At 36.7% G+C, this 7,142-nt stretch overlaps 1 protein-coding gene and 1 pseudogene across 1 annotated transcript in view; both read right to left on the reverse strand.

Moving 5' to 3' along the window:
* Positions 1-6,317, reverse strand: part of Elapor2 (endosome-lysosome associated apoptosis and autophagy regulator family member 2) — an 86,102-nt gene extending 79,785 nt beyond the window's left edge. The window contains exon 1 of the mRNA XM_027932709.2: positions 6,235-6,317. The gene's annotated coding sequence lies outside the window, so the exon portion shown is untranslated. The remainder of the gene's footprint in view (positions 1-6,234) is intronic.
* LOC114090441 (catalase pseudogene) lies at positions 106-1,670 on the reverse strand (annotated as a pseudogene).
* Positions 6,318-7,142: the final 825 nt, after the last annotated feature.

Raw genomic sequence — 7,142 nt, forward strand, 5'->3', positions numbered from 1 at the left:
TTGGATAGGAATCTCCCATCCAGCCATGAGTGGGTCACATCCATCAACATTATGCTTTGTTTCAAAGGTAGACATCTCCTTGGCAAAGCATTTGGCTCTCTGGCCTCACAGATTAGCTTCCTCTCTTAGATCCAAGTAAGACTCAGACTACATAAAAGTCTGAATCATGTTCTCACACTTCTCACTGCTATATTTGTCCAAAACAGCCTGGACATAGCTCCATAGGCATCATGGACATCAGAGAAGTCCTTGACTACTTTCTTCTAGATGAAAAGTTATGTGTCTTCTGATGGCCAGCAGTGTTCTCACTCAGGCATTTCCTCTACTCTTCCACTCAACATGTCCACATAGAATGTTCATACCTGAGTGGCACTGTCATCATTGGCACTGTCAAAGCACAGAACATCTGCGGAACATTCAGAAGAGTTGTTCTGGAGCACTAAAGCTATTGAGAGAGTAATCTGGAGAAGCACCCTGATTGTTGTGCATGCACATGGGCACAGGCATATCATAATCATAGATGGCCACTCCAGCACAAAAGGGACAGTTCATGGGTATCCAAAGACATCTGGATTGCAGGTGGTAGAAGTGAATGTCAGGATAGGAAAAGGTGTCCCTGCAGCATTTTGTAAGGACTGGGAAGCATGTTGCTTACACAAAGTCCATCTGTTCAACCTCAGCAAAGTAATTAATTGGATTCCAGTATAAGACCAATTTACCAACTGGGATAAAAGGATTATGAGGTCAAACCTTAGTGACATCAAATGGATTAAATGGAAAAGTTTCTGCCTGATTAAACAACATGACCAAGATGTAAAATTTCAAGAGGAGGAACTGTGGGTGGTAGTGGTGTTAAAAAAAGATCCTGGAAGGGCTGGGGTTATAGCTTAGCGGTAGAGTGCTAGCCTAGCGTGTGCAAGGCCCTGGGTTTGATCCTCAGCACCACATAAAAATAAATAAATAAAAAATAAAGATATTGACAACTACAACTAAAAAAATAAGTATTTAAAAAAAAAAAAAAAGATCCTGGAGGCCAGAGTCAGCATTTTCCTGGGAAATTCTTGCTGCATTTTTAACAGAAAGGTTTTTTAATGCCCTCATCAGTCTTATATTAGAATTTACAATAAAGCGCCTCTTAATTTGCATTAACCAGCTTGAAAGTGTGTGATCCATATCCACTCATGTACTGATGTCCATTAATCCCTTGATCACTGAATAAGAAAGAAACCTGATCAGAGACTCAGGAAGTAGGTTCCAGAAGTCTCAGACCATGTCCAGATCTTCAGGTATATTTGGGGATTTCTGTTTCAGCTATGGTTCATTGATGGAAACAATATGGCAACCCTGATGAAGAAAATGAGAGCATTATTTCCAACAAGATTCAAGTTATCATCTTCTGTGTAAAATTTCACTACAAACCCACAAGGATCATGAACTCTGTCAGTTGAGCCCAATTCTCCAGGAAAATTAGAGAATCAAACTGCACTGAGAGTCCCCTTTCTAATATGCACAAATATCCTTGCCCCAAAGTATCTGGTGATGTCATGCATGAGCTCAAAGTAGCCAAAGGCCCCTGCTCCTTTAGTATCCATGACTTTCTAAGGAATTCTCTTTGTCAAAGTGAAAGTCTCTCTCTTTTTTTTTTCATCAATGAAAACCACAATACACATGTAATCGTACTTATGTAAAAGTAATGTCTCATTGAAACCACATTAATTCACTAAATCCTATATGAGAAATACAATACAAAAGTAACTCAAACACATGTACTACACATTATATACATATACATGCACAAATATATCCATATAGACAACCATTTCATGTCATACATTTGATAATAATGATTATTTCATATGTATTATTGATTTGCATATTATGAATTCTGAAGTACAAGATTAAACAATATCCGCAAGACAATGATCCATTTAATGCTTACACACCAAGTGAATTATATTTAAATTGTCATCCTTAATTAGACTATGATGTTAGGGTTGTAACTGAAGTCTAAGACTCAGAAATATTTGAAAGGGTAAGCAATACATGGCACATATCCCCCTTAAAATGTGAGAATATAAAAGAGATATATTATTGTTTATTTCTCTCTCAGTGTTTTAGACTTGTCTGAAAACACATAAAAGAGTTCTCTTCACATGTCATCTCCAAGGATATCCAGGTCTTCACTTCTAAGATTTAGTTTGAGGCCAAAGGGCCCTGTTTCCAAAGAAAGATTAAAAGAGACTATCACCCAGGAAATCACTCCAGGAGGACCATTGTTTTTGATGATCTAAGAACATCAAAGGATGCTTAGAAGGTCAAGAAGAGATTGTTAGAAATGCTTGTGCTTCCAGGATAAAAGAGGAGATTGACCCAATGGTGGAGAAGCCACAGGGTTAAAACTGGGGCTGTATTCTCTTGGTTATTATTACAAAGTGTTGTGATGCAGAAATGAGATTACAATCACAAGACCCTGAAAGGTGAGTGATACCCACAGACTTGGGAGAAGCAGTAAAGTTACCAGGGCTGATCCTGTAACTAGCAGAGAGGAGGAGAGACAGGAGGTCATCTCAGGGGCCTACACAGAGCAGCAATATGAGACTGGTAAGTTTTCCACAGAGGAAGGGACAAGAGGGTAATAGGGACCAGTACCCATAAATACTGAGTTCTCTAAGCTTGGATGCACATATACCCCAGGGTTCAAGCACAACAAAAACTGACATTTGACTTCTCATTAACTTCACTCAGAGGAGCCCTATGGCCAGATTTTTATGTGACTTTTAAAAAAACAAATATGTAATACATCTTGCCCATCAATTTTCTGGAAAAAAGTTACAACTGCTAAATAAATACTCCTAGAATCCCCTTCCTCAGGAAAGCCCTCCAATATTGTCTCTTTTTGCAAAAGAGGAAAAGATCTACACAACTACATTTTCAAACTATGGGTTTGAGTCTATTTAGAGACATTGGGATCTAGGGAAATCATATCCTACACAACCATTGCCTAAATATTCTTCATTTACTTGAAGTTGCCCTGTTCTGCTTTTTAATTTCCTTTTTCAGTACAAGCCAAATGCTGGGCACACCAAGAGAGCTTTATGTCCCCATATGAAGACCTGGAAGCACCTCAAGGCTTCCATCTTCATGTGGCAAGTTAGCTCAGTGGATATGAGACAGGCCCTGGAATCAGACATGTCTGTACTTGAATCGGAGATCTGATTCAGCCAGGCCATATGAACCAAGGAAAGTTGTGTCACTACCTAGAGATTGGATTTTCTCATCAGAAAAAATGGAAACACTGTTCCTGGCTGAGTGTCCCTAATCTGAAAATCCAAACTGCTCCAAGATCTGAAATTCTTGGGATCAACATATCACCACAAACAGAATGTTTTGTACCATGAAATTGTTTTGTGCACCAAATTCTTTAAAATTCTTTGTATAAAACTGCATTCAGGCTATGCATATAAGGTTTATATAGGACATAAATGAATTTTGTATTTAGACTTGGGTCCCATCCCCAAGGTATCTTATTATGCATATACAAGTATTCCAAAAGTCAGAAAAAATTTTAGATCCAAAACACTTTTGATCCCAAGTATTTCACATAAAGGACAGTTAACCTGTAGTAGCTACCTCAGAGGGCTGTTTTAAGATTACAATGGAATAATGACGTATAGCACCAAGTACAATGTTTGGCACATAATCACAATTTGAGAAATGGTAGTTATTATTAGCAACAGAAAATCTAAGCCATTGAAATAATCAGTTATTATTACCCTAACCATCCACAACAAAACACTAATGACTGGTAATGTGGTAAACAACATGTGTAACATTACAAATTAACTGTGCTTCTAAGTTAGTTAGATCAACTAATTTACTTGTAAAGTTTAAAATAATTTTTCTTTACCATAAAAGGAAAAAGTCATAGACTGAAGGTCATATTACAAACTACCAGAGAAAATATATTATACAGGAATATTCGAAAATTCTGATTTTAGACAAAAAATAAAGATTAAAAAAATGTCCCAGCCATCACATAAGTATTATTGTTTTTAAAATAACTATCATTTTTAATGTAAGTAATAATTAAAAGTAACTTGATTACTAGTCAGAGGTTTTAGAAAAGTTCTTGCTTGAGGGTCAAATTCAAATAATCTATGGACTATTACAATAAATAATGAACAAGGGTCTCAAGCATCATTCAGTTGGTAATGATTACTATTCAGGCATTAATTCTGTAACAGAATTTTGAAACTTTGGCAAATACACTTAATCAATAGTGTACTGCTAAATATTTAAAATCTGGCTGCCAGGGAAGAAGCCCTTAATTTGGAGCAAATCTTCCACCATGGCATATTTCAAACTGACAATTGGATCTCCACATCCAGTGGTAGCCAGAACCACCAGATCATGCAAATATGGAGTTACTACTCATAATGGTTAGATAGTCTGACAGAATTGAGTTGTTTACAATGAAACCAAGACATCTGCCAAGTAAAAAGTATAGATAAATACCATACAGATGTTCTAGGAAGGTAGCCAAAGCCAATTACAATAAACTGACTACATTGGTATTACTCAGGCTCTGTTTCCCTTTCCCCCCCAATCCTCCTTACTGAGAATTGATCTCTCTCTGCACAGGAGGCTGCCTAGACCCTAGGTTCACATCACCTTCTTCTCTACTGAACCTCCTTTCTCTTCAGACTCTTGTTAATGTCTTGCAGGGAGAGATACTCAGGTTCTCTCTGTATTCATTTAATATCATTCACCAAGAAATAATGGTGTTTTTCTCATAGAATTACTGCAGTCTCCCTGAGTGCAGTGAACTCACCACTTAAGCTTAAGCTCTCCCAGCTAATAAGAGAGAGGTGCTCTGTGAACAAGAAAGAATTAGTTTTCCATTTAACAAATTTGCTTACCTGTATGTTCATTTAGAAACAGACTGTCTAAACTTTTAGGAATACCATTTGGAACACTGCTGGAAAAAAGGTAAATCCATCTGACTTTGAACCTTAGGCTAACCCTAGACTACTTTACTGTAGAAACCCCCCACACCCCTAACTTACCAAATTAAAGAGGTTTTTTTTAAAAAGATAGAGTTTATGCATGAAAATAAATTCCACAGTGTATTTCTCTGTTAACTCATAATGTTACACTTCAAATCTTCTTAATTTTCAAAAGGAAAGTTATTAAATATGACCTTCAGTAATTCTATAATCTCTTTATAGGTTATACTTACAAAAAATTACCTCAAGGTATTTTTGTGGCTTTAAAAAAGAAAGGAATCCATTACAAGATGAGTTTTGTGGATAGATGGTATTAATAGTAGGAAAACAATATGACTATACTTAGTGCTACTATAGTTCTATATACTTATAATAGTTCTATACACTTAAAAATGTTCAAATGACAAACTTTCAGTGATATGTTACCCAATTAAAAATTCCACAGCCACATCAATGTTTATAACAACTCAAACTCGCAATAGCTAAACTGTGGAACCAATCTAGGTGCCCTTAAACAGATGAATGAATAAAGAAAATGTGGTGTGTATATATACACAATGGAAAATTACTCATCCTTAAAGAATAAAATTATAGCATTTGCAGGTAAATGGATGTAACTGGAAAATATTATGCTAAGCAAAATAAGTCAATCCCAAAAATACAAAGGCTGAATGATCTCTCTGATATGTGGATGCTAACTCACAATAAGGCAGGGGGCGAGGAAAGAATACAGTTACTTTGGATTAGGTAGAGGATAGTGAAGGAAGAGGAGGGGGTGTTGGGTAGGAAGGACAGTATAATGAATCAGACATATATGACTACACAACTGGTGGAATTCTACAACATGTACAACCAAAAGAATGAGAAACTATACTCCATTTATGTAAGATGTATCATAGTGTATTCTACTGTCGTGTATAACTAATTAGAACAAATAATTTTTTAATGTAATTTTTTAAAAAATCCACTAAAGATAAATTCTGCCACTCTGCCCTCCAAAATTTTAAATAAAAAAAATTTACAAATAACAATAATACTGATACTTTAATATATCCATGTGTTATCACGGACTTTGCACACAAGGACCCCATGTATTCTGCTAGACAGCAACAAGATACATTCATTTCTCCAAGGTCTCATTATAATTCATTATAATTGATACCCAGGGCTAATATTAAGATGTTATGGTTTAATGAGAAGAATAAATGATCAGAAAGTCAGCACATACTGCATTCTTTGCCCCTCACTGGGTCAGGCAGGCCGGAACAGTCCACTGCAGAATTGGGAATGGCAACTCTCCACCTGGAGCCACTGCTATCACATTCCGTATATTCAAAGTGGTAATCTTTCTGCAAACAGGCACAAAACAAGCCTTTGTTAGAGCTGATTCTAATGAGACAACTGTGCTTTATTAATCATCCTAACACAATTAGCTTGCAAGCCTCTATCCAAACGGCACCCCTTGTTTGACTTGAATTCCTTTTCCACTCCACCCACTAAGCAGTTTATTGATCAAAAATGTATTAGATAGCCTGGCACAGTGGCACACTCCTGCAATCCCAGCAGCTAGGGAGGCTGGTGCAGGAGGATCACAAGCTCAAGGCCAGCCTCGGCAATTAAGTAAGGCTTTAAGCAACTTAGGCCCTGTATCTAAATAACAAATAAAAAGGGAGGTTAAGCACCCCTGGGTTCAATTCCCAATACAAAAAAAAAAAAAAAAAAAATTATTATATAAGGCATACAGTAGGCACTCAAAATATGGGGGAGAGCAGGTCAGACAACATTCTTAAGCTGTAACCTTTATCCTTTCGTACCTCTAAACCCAAAGACTACAGCACATTTCTCTATCTCTTTTGCAGGCTTTTTAAGCGCCAAAGGATTGATAGATAGGAGTACAACAAAGAGCAAAATAACACTAGGAAACTGACTGCTGTCAGTCACTCCAAGTGTTTCAAAGAAATAAGAGAACCATTCCCATTGACCTAGTTCTTGCCCTGTTTAAAATTTAACAAAGTATAATAATTGATCATTCAAATACTAGAGAAAAAAATTACAGATTTTCTAAGCAACTCTCCCAAGCTCAATTCACATCCACCACAGCAGGCTGCCATTAGTCACTGAGTATTAAAATAGACC

Source organism: Marmota flaviventris, chromosome 1, assembly GCF_047511675.1.
Source record: "Marmota flaviventris isolate mMarFla1 chromosome 1, mMarFla1.hap1, whole genome shotgun sequence".
In the NCBI taxonomy this organism is placed as follows: Eukaryota; Metazoa; Chordata; class Mammalia; order Rodentia; family Sciuridae; genus Marmota; species Marmota flaviventris.